The sequence below is a fragment of the Saimiri boliviensis genome, chromosome 5, assembly GCF_048565385.1.
Source record: "Saimiri boliviensis isolate mSaiBol1 chromosome 5, mSaiBol1.pri, whole genome shotgun sequence".
In the NCBI taxonomy this organism is placed as follows: domain Eukaryota; kingdom Metazoa; phylum Chordata; class Mammalia; order Primates; family Cebidae; genus Saimiri; species Saimiri boliviensis.
In genome coordinates this window covers 146,746,510-146,764,617 of record NC_133453.1, presented here as the reverse complement: position 1 = coordinate 146,764,617, position 18,108 = coordinate 146,746,510, and the positions used below count along the sequence as shown (strand labels likewise).

The 18,108-nt window shown below is 41.9% G+C and overlaps 1 protein-coding gene across 2 annotated transcripts in view; it reads left to right on the top strand.

Moving 5' to 3' along the window:
* The window catches only part of OTUD7A (OTU deubiquitinase 7A), a 338,001-nt gene that overhangs the window by 158,079 nt on the left and 161,814 nt on the right, over window positions 1-18,108 (top strand). For both annotated transcript variants that reach the window (XM_074400130.1, XM_074400131.1), the window contains exon 2: window positions 17,895-18,016. The gene's annotated coding sequence lies outside the window, so the exon portion shown is untranslated. The remainder of the gene's footprint in view (window positions 1-17,894; window positions 18,017-18,108) is intronic.

Below are 18,108 nucleotides of genomic sequence, written 5' to 3'. Positions count from 1 at the left end.
TAAGTGCGATGCTGCTATGGTGATACTTCCCATGTCTTTTGGTGCACAGGTGCACACATTTTGGTTGTGTAGGTACTGAGTGCTGAAAGTACTGGCTTACAGGGTATGTGTAGGATGAGCTTTGGTAGATTCTGCCAAGCAGTTTTTCAAAGTTGCCTTACCAATTACACTCGCACCAGCTCTGTGGGAGGGCCCTGGTTGCTTCACATCTTTGCCAACACTCGGTATTTTCAGTTTTTGTAATTTTAGACGTTCTGGTGGGTATCTAATTTTAATTTTAATTTAATTTCACTGATGACTAATAAGATTGAGCAACTTTTCATTGATTCTTGGCCATTCAGATATCATCTTGTGCATGTACAAATATATTTCCATTTTTCTATTGGATTGACTCTTTATTTCTTATGAACTTCTGTGTATGTTCAGGGTACCAGTTCTTTACTGAGTCTGTGGATTGCAATGATATTTTTTCTCTGTGTTGCCTGCTTTTCACCTTCTTTCAGGTGTTTTCTCATGCAGAGAAGTTCTTAATGTATCCACTTTATGTTTGGGTTTTTTTGTTTGCTTGTTGTTTTTGCGAAATAGTCTCTTTCTGTCGCCCTGGCTAGAGTGTAGTGGCGTGATCTTGGCTCATTGTAACCTCTGCCTCCTGGGTTTTAGTGATTCTCCTGGTTCAGCCTCCCGAGTAGCTGGGTCTATAGGCATGTGCGACCATACCACACATCTCAAATATGCATTCTGTTCATATGTTCTTTGAATTTCAGTATAAAGCATGGAATCAACTCTCTAACTTAAAAGCAGTGGAGTTTTGTCAAGTAGCTTGCTCTAAGAAATGTTAGGGAGGTGATGCCTTTGTCATTCCTGGGTTTTTATTTTTCCACTTTCCAAAACTCTGTAGGTATTGTGGATATCATTGTACAGTTTAGAATGTAATCCTTCTGGAGAGTCAGGTGTCTTCAAGGTGACTTATAGCAAGCAAAGCTTTCAGAATTATGGAGAGTGGTGATATAAAGTAAAGTCAGGCAAGAGAGAGGGAGAAAGGAAGGAAGGAAAACATGTTTTATGTGGGCTTCCAGTTATGAAAGTGTAAACTGCCTCCTGGGAGACAGAACAGAACTGGGGAAAGAATATGACAAATAGAGTCATTGGTCACTATGAGTGTGCACTGTTTTTGTAATAGAAATAAGAAATAAAATGTTATTGGTCACAACCTTTGAGTGATAGGATTCTACGTAATTGTTATTTTCATCTTTGTTCCTTATGTGTTTTCTGAACTTTCTCTAATAGACATCTGTCAATTTTGTAACCAGAAAAGCATAGATATTAAATGAACACAAAGGCACTGAAACCTTCAACTCTATTTGCTGTTTATCACAGAAAGGGTTTTTTGTTTTTTGTTTTTTCTAGTCAGGCCACAATCAATTCAGCTGGATGAATGTGAACCAAAATGCACACCTACCTGTGCCCTCAGGTAAGTGTTTTGAAAGACAGGCACCCACCCTGGGGCCACCAGGACTTGAATTTCACCCAGCTGCACTGCCATGGCAACACCTGGGAGGACAAGGCCAGTAGCTGGGCAGTTAGAAAGAAAGACCCCCCCACCCCAAGGTTATGGCCTGGGGGCCCCAGTGCTTAGCTATTGCAGGAGGTAAAGCTGTAGGAATTCGCAGGGACTGCTTCCATGGACAGCGAAGGGAGAAACAGCAATACAATAATAGCAGATTTCAGTATTCCACTTTCGATAACGGATAGATCTTCCAGACAGAAAATCAGAAAGGAAACATGGGTGTGAACAGCCCATTCACAGATCATTCCACCTGGCAGCAGCAGAACACACCTTCTTCTCTTTCTTTCTTATTGCCCAGCTGTTGGCCTTGCCCTCTCAGGTCTCCCTCCAGTGCCCCCTGCCTCGACATCTGACTGTTAACCTTTGCACCACCGTGTGGGGCTGGAGGCCCCTCTGGCTGTCTTGAGAACTTTTCCGGCACATATTTCCATGCAGTGCACGTGGGTGAAATTCATGTCCTGGTGGCCCCGTAGTGGGTGCCTGTCTCTCAGAACACTTACCTGAGGCCCACGTGCGGATGTGCATTTCAGTTCATGCTCATTCAGCTGAATTGATTGTGGCCTCACTAGAAAGAAACCCTTTCTGTGATAAACAGCAAATAGAGTTGAAGGCTTCAGTGCCTTTGTGTTCAATTAATATCTATGTTTTTCTGAGTACAAAAACGACAGATGTCTATTAGGGAAAGTTCAGAAAACACATAAGAAACAAAGATGAAAATAACAGTTATTAGAATCCTATCAGTCAAAGGCTGAGACTGATAAAATTTTTATTCCTTATTTCTGTTATGAAGTCAGTGCACACTCATGGTAACCAATGACTGTATTTGTAATATTCTTTCTCCAATTCTGTTGTCTCCCAGGATGCAGCTTACACTTCCATAACTTTTTCTGTACTGACACAAACATGACTGTTTATAGGGTTTTGTTTTGTTTTATTTGTTTTGTCTTAACAAAAGGACTTAGACTATATATTCCTCTGCAACTTGTTTTCTTTAGTTAACAATAAACTGTGGAAATATTCCCAGATACACACACACACACATACACACATACACACATACACACACGTGTGTGTATGTGTGTATGTGTATATATATACACACACATGTATTTGCATATATACACACAAACATTTTTTAAGGCAGCTGCACAGTCCTCTTTCATGGGCAGCAGGCCTGCATAGAAAACCAGCATACACAGATTTGCAAAGCAAATGGAGCTCTCTTTTCCTCTGACTGATGTGTCCTCCTGTGCTCTGTGTTCTGTGTGTCTCTTCCCGCCCTCAGCCTTTCCATCAGTGTCATCCATGCTCTGTAGCTGTAGATCCTCTTTGGTGAATGCCCGGTCCCTCAGGACCCCTTGTCTCCCCCAGTGTCCTGGCCACATCGTCTATTGTGCAACTTTAACACTATTGCAGTTGAGCCTTGGGGATTCATCCTGTGGTCCTAGACCATAGCATCTTTGCTCCAGTGCACTCAGCTCTTCCTGGGTACCACCTGGGAGTGACCTGTGTTCTCTCTGCCTGTCTCTCCTGCAAGTCTTTTCCATCACCTCGTACACTGTGACATTCCGCTCAGAATCTGTCTAGTCTCCTCCCACAATCCCAAAGAGGAGCAGAGTATAATCCACCCCTCCACTGATGTCACTTTCTCATCTTCTCTGACATTCCTCTCCACCAGGGCCTTTGGCCCAGAAACAGCACAGGCCACTGCCTCCTTCCCCAACTTCCTCCCTGCCAGAATCTCTTGAAGTGGGGCTTTCCATTTCTTAGTCATCAAGTCTTGAAGTTCCCCTGTTCCTGACACATAGTAAAATTCTCTATCTGGGTCTCCCTCAAAAGACCCTTGAAATGCTAATGGAGGTCTTAGAATTTAGAAAATTGTTTAGTTGCTTCCGCTTCCTCCAATAAACCTGGATTTCTAGAGGATATTCTTGCTGAAGAGGTTAAGAAAAGTCAGCACTAAGGGTCAGGGCTGATCAGTGGCCTCTTTGATTCTGAATATAAATCAACCTTAAAGAGGAAGTTCTGCAAAGGAAACATGACTTCAAGAAGAAAGATGTGACAGTGAAAAGATGTGCACTCATCACAATATAGTGCGGCTGTGTCCAGAGTTTTCCCACCTCTCCCCTTTGGATGGTGGTCTGACTTTTGCCATTCCAAATAATACTGAGAGGGGAAAGCCTCTTACATATGTATTTTTCTTTATTGGAACTCTTAATATCTGTGGAATAAAATCCTAAGCGTGTGATTCAAAGGGCATGTGCAATTTAACTTAAAATCCACTGATTCATCTTTTTTCAATTGATGCTCTCACCACTAATGTATGAAGTGTTGTTTCCCCACGTCTTTACCACCGCCGGATGTTAGGAAGTCTTTTTAAGTTTTACAGTCTCATTAGATTAAAAAACAAAAGTGTCTTGTTTCATCTCCCATTTGCTTGGCTGCTTGTGAGGCGCAGGTGGTGTGTGCTTTCACAATCAGCCGTCCCCAGTGCCCCTTTTACAGGAATGGCTCCTACCCATTGTCTCCTAAGGCGATTCTTCCTCTTATTTCTCAGTGGTGCAAGCTCTTTATATATAAGGAAGTCTAACTTTTGGACGGATGGGTTGGAAATGTCTCCCAATCTCTTTTTTACTTTGATTATATTTTATTTTGCCATAGGAATGCATACCAAAAGCAAGAAGTATGAGAAGTATGACTTTCATTAAAGGACTTAAAAATCTAGATAAATGGAGAATTATACTGTATTCTTGGATGTGGAAACTGAATTTGAAGACAGCAATGATTTTGAAATTAACATGTTTGTAATGCAATTTTGGTCAGTGCTGCAGGTTTTTGTTTTAACTGAGCCCAAGGTGTCCAGCAATGTCTGTAAGAAATTCTTCCACATGGACACATGGAGGGGAGCACTACACACTGGGGTCAGTTGGGGGGAAATAGGTGAGGGACAGTGGGGGGTGGGGAGTTGGGGAGAGATAGCATGGGGAGAAACGCCAGATATAGGTGAAGGGGAGGAAGGCAGCAAATCACACTGCCATGTGTGTACCTATGCAACAATCTTGCATGTTCTTCACATGTACCCCAAAACCTAAAATGTGATTAAAAAAAAGAAAAGTAATAAAGTAATGAAAAAGTAGAATGTTAAAAAAAAAAAAAAGAAATTCTTCAAGAGTAGTAAAAGGTGTCTTGTGTCATCTATAAAAGTATCACATACCTACACTCATCAAAGGAATATAGTATTGGTGCCAGAAATGGGGAAAAAAATGAAATCACCGAAAGAGAGAAGAGATTTTGCAAACAGATCAAAGTATAGATGTATTTAAACTCACTTGGAAAAGACGACATATTTAATACATATCTTGTTGTAATCAATGATGTTGGAAGGGGATAGAATTAGCTGCCAACACTAAGGCATGTACATGAATAAATTCCAGATGGGTTTTAAACCCAAATATACAGCAAAAAAAAAAAATGCAATTATATAAACAGTAGGAAAAAGAGTAGAATGTTATCCATATAATCTCAATAGAGAGAGGTCTTCTTAAGTAAGGCAGGAATCCCAGAATGATAAAGAAATAATAGAGTAGCAGATATGGCTACATGGTAACAGTTTAGCCTCTTTTCTTTTAGTCTTTTACATAGCAGTTTTACGTTCTTGAGGTTTTTTAATATATATGGTTTTCTCTTGATTTTTTTCACTTCCTAAGTGTTTCCCCAAGAAATATAAAACTTCAAAAACATAATTTCAGTATCTCTCTACATTCCAGTTTATACATGTGCTATCATTTACTTAGGATTTACCACTTTTAAACACAAGTCACAATTCTTTGAAATTATATTTCAAAAGTAGAAAACACATTCCATAATATCTTGAATAGAATCTGACATGCAAAACGCATGGCATACCGTGGTAGCAACTCTCAGGATAAAGCTAAGTGGGCGCTACGTGGCAAACGAGACCTTTTACTCCTACATAGAATCCAGTGGGAAACAATGTTTAATGAGTTACTGGCATCATTTTGTATAAATTGGGAAGAAAATTAATGAGTCCTTTCCTTACACCATGTACATGGACAAATAGAAGACAGAGGGAACAGAGATACCTCAGGGACCAAGTGCTGATTGCAGATGTGTGGCCAAAGTACTGTAAAACATCCACAGTGATCCAGGAGGCTTTGCTTTGATCACACCCTGAGAATTTTCATAAAATAAACACTGTCTGGCAGTTTTAAGAGGAAGAATAGAACTGTGTTTCTGCAAATTATGGCAGTCATGTCAATGTTACAGAATATTCTAGGACAGATTTCCAGAAGAAAAGAGTGCATGTTGTGCACCATCAGCTTGCAGTGGCCTTGGCTAGAAGTCAGCCTAGGGTCTCACTTCATTTTCTTTCTGGATAATGTTTTTGAGGGGGAACACTGGAGACATTGTACATCTGAATTTTTGGAGTACATTTGATTAAAGAGGTGGCATAATGTAACTGTAAAAATTAAGAAAAAGTTCATTTGGAATTAGAAGAGTTGGTTTCAAATCTCTAAACTCTCATTTACCTGTTGTTCTCTTTAGAAAAGTCACTTCACTTCCAAGTCAAGATTTTCCATTTGTAAAATGAAAGTTTGGGATCTAAGTGACTTCCAAAGTCCTTTCAAGTTATAACACTCTGCTCTTATAAATTCCTCATGACAGTCCTATGGTAAAGATGGAAAAATGTAGCCTGAATGTCATTTTAATGAGATATAAGTCACCATTTTCAATGACCATATACAGAGAATACATTTGTCTGTTAGTCCTTTAGTTAAGCCTAGAAAGGAGTTTCTGGCAGATGGCTGTGAGGCTGTGTCTTTCTTCCTGTCTAGTCAGGTTCTAAATGCTTTAGGACAAAAGTTAGCCAAGTTTTTCATAAGGGATCAATAGTGAATACTGCAAGATTTGGGTCTCTGGTCTCTGTTTACAACCAGCCAACTCAACCAACAGATATTATATAAATACATAGGCATGCTTGTGTTTCAGTAAAACTTTATTTATAAAAAACAGGCAGGTGGTGGAAAGGCTGATGTGCCCTGACACCTACTCTTGCACAGTGAGAACATTCGTGGCCCACAGATCAAATTGTCATTTATTTGGTTAGGTTTTATTTAGCACTAAGTCCTAGGATTGCAAAGACGCATGTGTCTGTTTCTGATCTCCAGGAACTTTGCAGTGAGGAAATAGCAGGTGAATGAGATGGAGGGCTCCTTGAAGTAGGGAGGAGTATCCATGCCTTGGGTGTGGATCCGATCCTGCAAGTGCACAGAGTTGTGAGTGCCAGATTCTGCCTGGAGGTTAGGCCAGGCAACCAGAGCCAAAAGGAGTCCAGAGGGCTTGTCCTAGGCAGGAGTTGTGGGGCACTGAATCTGACAAAATGAAATTCAGTACTGATGGAAATGGGACAGTGAGTTTAAACTACAAGATAAAAGCAAAGAAGCAAACAAAAAACAGCTGTTCAACTGGAAAGCAAAAGCTGTCACCTAACAGTAACTTCATGTGAGTTTCTGCAGCTGCAAGAAACTAGAATGGGATAAATGGGTCCCAACTCATCAGGGCCTTGAGCTTCTCCACCCTGTGAGCTGATCATGTCTGAAAGGTTGTCTTCATTTCTTGGCCAGTGCAAGGAAGGTTTGGAGGGAAGTAATTTCCTGACACTAAGCTGGCTGTGATGGAAAAGGAAAGCGTAACTACTGGGTGTTCTGTTAATTTTCACATTAACCTTTTGAGCCAGGGATTTTATTATATCCGTTATAGAGCAGCGCTTCTCAAATTTAGTGTGCATAAGAATCTCTGGAGATACAGTTAAAGTGTGGGTTCTGGTTCAGCAGGTTTCAGTGGGGCCTGAGAACATTCATTTCTGATGAGCTCCAGCAGATGCCAATACAGCTGGGCAAAAGTACTGTATAAAACCCACAGCATGTCCTGGGGCTTTGCTTTGATCACACCATGAGAATTTTCATAAAATAAACACTGTTTGGCAGTTTTAAGAAGAAGAATAGAACTTCTTCTATTCTTCTGCAAATTATGGCAGTCATGTCAATGTTACAGAATATTCTGGGACAGATTTCCAGAAGAAAAGAGTGCGTCTTGTGCACCATCAGCTTGCAGTGGCCTTGGCTAGAAGTCAGCCTAGGGTCTGACTTCATTTTCTTTCTGGATAATGTTTTTAAGGGGGATCACTGGGGACATTATACGTCTGAATTTCTGGAGTACGTTTGATTAAAGTGGCAGCATTGTGAACAGCAGGGAAGTGGATGAGGAAACAAAAATTGACAGAGTCCATGATTTGTCAAGATTAAACTGCTATGAGTGGCTGTAACGAAAATTCAGAACTTATGTAACTCAAATAGGTATATTTCAAAAATATACCTATTTGTATATTTATATACAAATTTATATACAAATTGTGTATTTATATACAAATAGTGAGAAATGGGTCGGCACAGGTCAGAATGTGAAAGCCCAATAAAGCTAGGCGGAGACTTGGTAAGATATAAAATAAATGCCTCATAATTTTCAGTGACATTAGTGCCCTAATACAGTACTTAAGGAAAATTCAGTATTTAAGGAAGAGTTGTAAAGGGGCTCCAGGAGTGGGCAAAGTATGTTTTTAATTAAACATTTTATTTTGAAACAATTGTATATTTATATGCAGTTGTAAGAACTCATACAGAGTTCCGTGTCCCCTTTACCCATTTTCTTCCCATGGCAGCATTGTGCAAAACTGTGGTCCAATATCACAACCAGGACATTACCATTGATGTAGTCAGTATATAGGACATTTCCATCCCATAAGGATCTCCAGTGCTGCTTTTTATACCCACAATCACTTACCCAACCTCATCCTTAACCTCTGGCAACCATTAATCTGTCTCCATTTCTATAATTTTGTATTTTAAGAGGGTTATATAAATGGAATCATATACTATGTAATTTGGGAATTTTTTTTTACTTGGAATATTTCCCTGGATATTCCTCCAAGTTGTTGTGGTTGTCAAGCATTCGTTCCTTTTCTTTATTGAGTAGCATTTCACGGTATGGACATTCCACACTTTGTTCAGCCATTCACCCCTTGAGGGTTCTGAATTATTTACAGTTCCAGGTTGTTATGAAGAAAGCTGCTATGAGCATCCCTGTGCAAGTATTCGGGTGAACAATAAGACTCCGTTTCTCTGGGATAAGTGCCCAGAGTCCAGTTCCTGGGTTGCATGGTAGTTTTACGTTTAGTTTTATGAGAAACGTCTTTACAGAGTGGCTGTGTTATTTTTGTTCCCACAAACAGCATGTGAGTGATCCATTTCTCTGCGTCCTTGTCAGCTGTTGGTGTTGTCACTGATTTTTATTTTTGCTGTTCTGATAGATGTGTAATGATAACTCATTGTGTTTTAACTTGCATTTCCTTGGTGGCTAAGGATACAGCACATTTTTATGTGCATATTTGTCATATATACATTCTCCTAAGTAAAATGTCTCTCCATGTTTTTTGCCAATTTTCTAAGTGATTTAACTGTTGAGTTTTGAGAATTTTTTGTGATATTTTTATTATACTTTAAGTTCTGGAGTACATGGGCAGACTGTGTAGGTTTGTTACATAGGTATACATGTGTGACATGTATATACTGTATCCATCCCCCTGTATCTACATTAGGTATTTCCCCTAATGTTATCCCTCCCCTATCCCCCCAACCCCTGCCACCAACAATGTAAAAGTGTTCCTATTTTTCCACATCCTCTCCAGCATCTGTTGTCTCCTGATTTTTTAATGATCACCATTCTAACTGGCAGAAGATGGTATCTCAATGTGGTTTTGATTTGCATTTCTCTGATGCCCAGTGATGATGAGCTTTTTTTCATGTGTTTGTTGGCTGTATAAATGTCGTCTTTTGAAAAGTGTCTGGTCATGTCTTTCGCCCACTTTCTGATAGTGTTTATTTTTTCTTGTAAATTTGTTTAAGTTATTTGTAGATTCTGCTTATTAGTCCTTTGTCAGATGAGTAGATTGCAAAAAAATTGTTCCCATTCTGTTGGTTGCTGGTTTACTCCAATGATTGTTTCTCTTGCTGCCTCTGAGCACTGGGGCACAGGCCCTTTGAGGTCTCTCCCGAGCTGAAGGGAGGCTCCCACCCTGGGCTGGAGCGGAGGATGTGGAATATGTCAGTGAAGGATGCAGACGGGCGTGGGAGCAAGTGGAGCAGGCACAGTCCAGGGAGGACAGTGGGCCCTGGTGCAGAGGCACGCGGGCATCATCCAGATGGTGAAAAGGCGAGGGGCCCAGATTCTGCCCTAGTGCAGGGAAGGTACTAAGATTTCAGACCAGAGGCAAGTGCCGGAGAGCTGCAGAGACCCTCTCCTTTCAGCACATTTGGGTGCTGCCTGTGACTTGCCGGACTGGCAGTCCCCAGCATGCTGCCAGCAGGCACGCTTAAAATGCACTTCTGGCCTGAGCCCTCGCTGGCCTCAGTGCACCAGCTCCTGGCCCTCTCTGGAGAAGAGCTCTCTGTAATAGTGCTGCAGGGACAGCCCGGTGTACCTGTCCACCCCCGACTCCTGTGTCCCCCCACAACCCCGTGCCCTGTCACAGCTGCAGCCACACCAAATCCTTTGCCAGTCTCCCGCACAGGGGGCTCCCTCATGTGCAGGCCACCCACCCCCCTCCCATGTCTGCACTGGAGGTTCCCTCTGCAGAGAATGCTCCTTGGGGCAGTAGAAGGACGGGTGCCTGAGCCCACCTTACTCTGGTGTATGTGAGAGAATTACCTGAGAGAAGTGAGAAACACCTGCTTGGTGAAAGCCTGGCACGGAATAGGGCCTCAGCAAACACCAGGAGCCTCTGCCCTCCTTACCCTTCTGGGAACTCTTATTTAGAGTTTAAGGTTCAAGCCAAGTGTCTCCTTCTCTCTGAAGAGTTCCCTGTCCCCGGAGGCAGACGACAGGGCAAGCCGTGGCCTTCCCTCGACTGGGGCTGCTCTCTGCACCTCAGGCATTCACCAAGGAACGCGCTGGCTGCCAGTGTTGGCCTCCAGGTCTGTCTCCTGTTACAGGAGATTAAAGAGCTCTTAATGGCAGAACCACTCAACTTGATTTCTGCCTTGTGACCTGCAACTTGTAGCGCAGTAAATGCTCATTAAAATGTTGCTGGTTTGTACAGGATCTGGATTTTATGCAAATAACTAACTAAATAAAGTTTTGCTGGCTGACTACAGTGAAATATCAGTCACCTCATAACTGTTTGAATGACTGTCATCAACAGGAGAAGAGGTACATGTTGGGGAGAGGGTGGAGAAAAGAGAACACTAGGGCGTTGCTGGTGGGAATGTAAATTAGTGCAGCCATTACAGAAAAAGTATGGCGGTTCCTCAAAAAATTAAAAATAGAACTACTGGCCGGGCGCGGTGGCTCAAGCCTGTAATCCCAGCACTTTGGGAGGCCGAGGCGGGTGGATCACGAGGTCAAAAGATCGAGACCATCCTGGTCAACATGGTGAAACCCCGTCTCTACAAAAAATACAAAAAATTAGCTGGGCATGGTGGTGCGTGCCTGTAATCCCAGCTACTCAGGAGGCTGAGGCAGGAGAATTGCCTGAACCCAGGAGGCGGAGGTTGCGGTGAGCCGAGATGTGCCATTGCACTCCAGCCTGGGTAACAAGAGTGGAACTCCATCTCAAAAAAAAAAAAAGGGGTGGCTCAAGCCTGTAATCCCAGCACTTTGGGAGGCCGAGGCGGGTGGATCACGAGGTTAAGAGATCGAGACCATCCTGGTCAACATGGTGAAACCCCGTCTCTATTAAAAATACAAAAAATTAGCTGGGCATGGTGGCGCGTGCCTGTAATCCCAGCTACTCAGGAGGCTGAGGCAGGAGAATTGCTTGAACCCAGGAGGCGGAGGTTGCGGTGAGCCGAGATCGCGCCATTGCACTCCAGCCTGGGTAACAAGAGCGAAACTCCGTCTCAAAAAAAAAAAAAAAATAGAACAACCATGTGATCCAGCAGTCCCACTGCTGGCATACAGTCAAAGGAAATGGAATCAGTATGTCAAAGAGATACCTGCACTCTCATGCTCACCTCAGCACTATTCACTGTAGCCGAGACATGGAATCAACCTGTGTTCATCAAAAGAAGAATGGATAAAGAAAATGTAAAGCTTGGTATAAATACACAATGGATAATATTCAGTCATAAAAAGAATGAAATCCCATCACTTCTGGCAACAATGAACCTGGAGGGCATCATGTTAACTGAATAAGCCAGGCACGGAAAGACAAATATTGCATGATCTCACTTATGTGTGGCATCTGAAAAAAGGTGAACTCACAGAAGCGGAGAGCAGAATGGTGTTGGCCAGGGGCTGGTGGACATTGGGTGGGTTGAGGAGGTGTTGGTCAAAGGATACAAATTTTTGTTGTGTAGGAGAAAGAAGTTCAAGAGATATATGGTAACTATTATAACATGGTGACTATTGTGACAATATAGCCTTAAAAATTCTTGAAACTTGCTGAGAAAGTATAATAATAAAGTAAACTGGTATTACCAAAAAGTTTTCTGGTTGAATGATGAGCAAAAGTTTCCTGGGGGAAGCGGGCCTTGAGGGGATCTGGGCTTGTGAAGGGTAGAGGGCCGTTATGACAGGGAGAGGGAGAACCTAATGAAAGAAGACAGCAAAACCTGGGTAGGAGTTGGGGACAAGGAGAGCAGCAAGAGCCCAGGATCCAGGTAGCCTGAGGGAGGAGGCCCCCAGCCATGGGAGGCCAGAGAACATGCCACCGGTGCCTGTTGGCTCATCACACACCTGCGCTGGGCTGACCCCCTCCGCTGGCTCTGTGTGGGCAGTGTCCTGGCTTCTGAGCTCCACTCCGGGGCCACCAGCATCACGTGGCACTCTGCTGGGTGGTTGCTGCTCATTTGCACCTGCTGTTTCTCAGCAGTCAGTCCTGGAGCATCTCTGGTCCTGTGGTCCTGCCTTCATCTTGAGCCCCTCTCAGTGCCTTGTATTTTGACTTTACAATGGTGTCAGCTTACAGCAGTGAGCTCCTTTGGGTCCCTGGAGCATCTTCAGAGGTCTCTTTTCATCTTCATTTCCAGGACCCTTGGACCAGCCCACGTCCCGTGGTGATGGCTTCTTAGACCACAGAGGAAGGGGACATGGCTGGTACTGATCCCAGACCTGGGGAAGCTCCGCCGACAGGTTTCCCGTGTACTGGCCTTCAGTGACTCCAAGGGGGCGTGTGGAGAGGAGGATTCAGCTAGAACAGCCTCTTTGTGTTTTCATATGCACCTTACAGATCTGGGTCTCTGCCCTCACCCAGAGCTCCCCAGACACACGGTGTGTCCATCGCATTAGCACGCTCCCTGGCCCACTGTTGGCACCGGAGGCCTTGACAAGGGTGTGTCTTCCTGGCATCACCACATCCAATCCGGCCCCATTCTGCCGTTCAGAGCCGGAACAGGTCTAAAATGCCCGTTTTATTTTAGAAACCACTGTTTTCCCCAGGATTAAAACGTTCAGGAAGCATTCATCCCACCCATAGTTTAGCCGATTGCCTTACCCCTCCCTTTTGTTTTGTTGCGGATCTGAACTCATTTTTCCTAATGGCTATTTTCTTGCATTTCCCTCTAGAGCAGGCGTCCCCAAACTACAGCCCGCGGGCCACATGCGGCCCCCTGAGGCCATTTATCCGGCTCCCTGCCGCACTTCAGGAAGGGGCACCTCTTTCATTGGTGGTCAGTGAGAGGAGCACAGTATGTGGCGGCCCTCCAACGGTCTGAGGGACAGTGAACTGTCCCCCTGTGTAAAAAGTTTGGGGACGCCTGCTCTAGAGGTATTGGCATTTGGAGAGGCACTTCAGCCTTCCAGATCTTTACGTAATTCATTACAGACATATTTTGGACTTACAGTGTCTTACAGTACAAAAAGAAAGAGAGAGAGAGAGAGAGAGAGAGAGAGAGAGAGAGACTCTCCTCTGTATTTCCAGAAGTTGTTACAGACTTTTCCTGAATTTAAATTTCCTGAAAATTTGGCCAGGACTCTTTTAAGTTTTTATTCCATTAGAGAACCATAAACAAAACCGCTTACAGCAAGCCTGAGACAGAGATGAACGCCTAGCCTGAGCAAGTCTCCTTTACCTTCCTGAGAGACAGACCAAGTGATTTCTGTGTGAATTAAAGCCCATTTCCTAGAAACTCACTCTTCTCTTGAAGCTTTTAGGAAGACTAAGATAAAGCCACCCACCAAGAGAGAAGCAGAAATGGTGTCTGTCCCAATTCAAGTGTTTGAGGGTCATTAGTTGTGGGGCATCCTACATTCTTTCAGCCAGGGAGCTGCACATCTGTGAACACCCCAGAGGTGGGCAGGGGACCATGCCCAGCATGGGAGACACTGGGAGTCACAGGGCCCCAGGATCAAGGGCTGTTCTTAAGTAAGCTTCGTGACAAACATGCATTTGAGCTGGGTCTTGAGTGGAGCCAGGAGAGAACAGGAATTTTGAAAACTCCTGAGGGAAAAAATGTGAACAAACAAAGGGACACAGGAAATAGTTTATTGTTAACTATAATTTTCCTGCTATGTTATCAAATACAAGAATGTATTTCTTCTATCTAACTGCATGTTGGTACCCATTAGTCAACCTCTCTTCCTCCCCGCTTGCCTTCCCAGCCTCTGGTAAACACTATTCTACTCTCTACCTCTGTGAGACCCACTATTTTTGCTCCCGCATTTGAGTAAGAACATGACATATTTGTCTTTCTGTGCCTGGCTTATTTTATTTAACATAATGACATCCAGTTCCATCCATGATGCTGCAAATGACAAGATTCCGTTCTTTTTATGGTTGAGTAATATTCTATTCTGCATGGATTCCATACTTTATTCATTCTTCCATCGGACACTCAGGTTGATCCCTATTTCGGCTATTGTAGACAGTGCTACAACAAACGTGGGAGTGCAGACATCTCTTCAATATATTGATTTCCTTTCTTTCTTTCTTTTTTTTTTTTTTTTTTTTGTAAGACAGAGTCTTGCTCTGTCTCCCAGTCTAGAGTGCAGTGGCATGATCTCAGCTCACTGCAGCCTCCGCCTCCTGTGTTCAAGTGATTCTCCTTGCCTCAGCCTCCCAAGTAGCTGGGATTACAGGTGCCCGCCACTGCACTGGGCTAATGTTTGTATTTTTTAATAGAGACAGGGTTTCACCATCTTGGCCAGGCTGTTCTCAAACTCCTGACCTCATGATCCACCCACCTTGGTCTTCCGAAGTGCTGGGATTACAGGCATGAGGCTCCCCACCGGCCTGATTTCCTTTCTTTTGAATATATACTCAGCAGCGGGATTCCTGGATATGTGGTCGTTCTATTTTTAGTTTTCTGAGGAACTTCCATATCGTTTTCCATAACGATATTTCTAATTTACATTCCCCTTTCTCCACATTCTCATCAGCATCTGTTATTTTTTGTCTTTTTTATAATAACCATTCTAACTAGAGTGAGATGATGTCTCATCATGGTTTTAATTTGCATTTCTCTGGTGATTAGTGATAGTGAGTTTCTTTTCATATGCCTGTTGCCTGTTCGTATGTCTTCTTTTGAGAAACTCTATTCAGGTCACTTGCCGATTTTCTAATCAGATCATTTGCCTTTTTTGCTATTGAGTTGTTTGAGCTCCGTATATGATCTGGTTATTAATCCCTTGTCAAACAGAAGTTTACTGATATTTTCTCCCATTCTCTAGGTTGTCTCGTCACTTAGTTAATTGTTACCCTTGCTGTGCAGAAGCTTTTTACCTTTATATAATCCCATTTGTCTATTGTTGCCTTTTTTAGGTCTTTTGAAAAAAATCTTTGCCCAATGTTTTCTTCTGGTAGTTTCCTAATTTTAGGGTCTTAAATTTAAGTCTTCAATCCATTTTGAGTTGATTTCATTATGTGATGAAAGATGATCTAGTTTCATTCTGCTGCATGTGGATATTCAGTTTTCCCAGCACTGTTTATTAAACAGACTGTCCTTTCCCCACTGTGTGTTCTTGCCACCTTTGTTGAAACTGAGTTGGCTGTAAGTGTATGGATTTATTTGTGGGTTCTCTATTCTCTTCCATTGGTTGATGTGTCTGTTTTTATGCCAGTACCATGCTCTTTTGGTTACTATAAATTGGTAGTATTATTTGAAATTAGGTAGTGTGATGCTTTTAGCTTTGTTCTTTTTGCTCAGGATCTCTTTAGCTATTCAAGGTCTCTTGTGGTTTTATATGAATTTCAGGGTTTTTTTTTTTTATTTCTGTGAAGAATGTCATTGGTATTTTGACAGGAACTGTAGAGCACTTTGGTTAATATAGATATTTTAACAATGTTAATTATTTTAATCCATGAGCATGGGATGTCTTTTCATTTTTTTCAGGTTATCTTCTTCTTGTTGAGTTGCAGTGGTTCTGTATATGTTATGATATCAATCCCTTATCGAATATATGACTTGCAAATATTTTCTGTCATTCTGTTGGTTGCCTTTTCACTTTGTCGATAGTACCTTTGGTACACAAAAATTTTTAATTTTGACGAGGTCCAATTTATCTTTTTTTTTTTTTTTGGTTGCCTGTTCTTTTGGTGGTCATATCCAAGAAATAATTGTTGAATCCAATGTCATAAAGCTTTTCCCAGTATTTTCCTCTGTGAGTTTTATAGGTTTAGCTCTTACATTTAGGTCTTTGATCCATTTTTAGTTCATTTTTGCATACAACATTAGGTAAGAGTCTAACTTCATTATTTTGCATGTAGATATGCAGTTTTCCCAGCACCATTTATTGAAAAAAGATTTTCCTTTCCCTATGGAGTGGTCTTGTGGAAAACCAGTGGCCATTTTTGTGAGGCCGTATGTGGCACCCTTGTGGAAAATGATTTAACCATATATTTGAGGATTTATTTCTGGTCTACCTGAACTATTAATATGTCTTTATGGTCACACGACACGCTTTGATTACCATAAATTCATGGTATGTTTGAAATCAAGAAGTGTGAGACCTCCAACTTTGTTCTTCTTTTTCTAGATTGTCTTGGCTACTGATTCAATTCTTTTGTATTTAGTATTTTCCTGTTTCTGTTCAAGAACTCAGTAAATTTATTGCCTACAAAATCATTTTGAAAGAACTACTCAAACCTTCTAGTAAAATTAAAAATTAATAAAGGAGCAGTGAGATGTATGCAAATTATTCATGATCAACTAGCGAACACTAAAACACAGTCATTTTACAAGTAATAATATATAGCAATGAAGCTTAAAGCAGTTGTTAAGAATTATGATTCCTAAGAAGTTAGAAACATAAAAATTTAAAGCAATTTTGAATCAACATTTTAAATGATTTCAACAAAATATAACAGGTAGCCAAGGAAGAGATTGGAATTAGAGTGAACTAAGGGCCTTATCCTGTGTGGAAATTAGAGGTTGTATATGTTATTTAATACTCAGTTTAGATAGAAAAAATAGACAGGCATATGCATGTTATAAATGTAAAGGAAATACTAGAAGAAAAATAAGACATATAATTTCTAAAACATTCGAGAAAAAATAAGAACAATCAAGTCAGTTAAAGACAGTAAAGGAGAAAACTTGACAAGTCAAAAACACGAAATAAGGGAATGGTGAAAGGTCCAAATATACCAGTCACCCTCTCTCCTACTCCCATACCCTACCAAAGGAGAAAGAATGGGTTAAATTTCCTGATTAAAAGACAGATACTCAAATTGAGTAAAACTTAAATTTTACCTATAAGTTATTAGGTAAAATAAATGACCTAAAAAAATAAAAATGTACGACATTTGCTGACCTGGGGGATGCCTAGTTCAGATGAGGTGCACCTGGTTCCACTATGTGGAATATGAACAGCCCCCTCACTTTGAGGTTCCCTACAGATCATACCCCCAGAACTTCTCTCCCAGAATCTCAGAAGTCAGAGTTCAGTTCTTGAGACCTCCTGAGAAGCACAGTCCACTCCCCTGGCCCATCAGCTTCTAGGGCCTCTGAGCCGACCCTCACATCTGTTAAGTCTGCACAGATGAGACTTTTCCCATTTTGATCCTCATCTGTCTCCTGATGGGCGTTCATTAAAAAATTAAAGGGTGGGATCATGTGTTGGGAGTGGGATTCAGGGGGTGCAGGATTCACCAGACAATTTCAGATGCATGTTAAATATTTAAAATCATTTTAAAATTTGAAATGTTAATACTTAATTTTTAAAATATAAGACATTAATTCCTGAAACTTTAATTGTTAATTCTCACTTTCCATGAAGTGTGAACATTCTCTTTGATTCTCATTGTCTTTTCCAGAGTTCTCAGGCACTGTCGTCTCACCTTCAACTGGGCAACAATGGGCCATTTCCAGCAGCAACGATGCAGCATTGGCCTGCATGCCTGACTGCCACCCGCCTCCAGAATCAGGTGTCTGAAAAGTAAGTCCTGTGTTCATGGGGTCTCAGTGGCAGAACAGAGGGGCAAGTGCAGTCACCGCCTCTGACAACAGAGCTGGTAGTGGTTCTGTGGA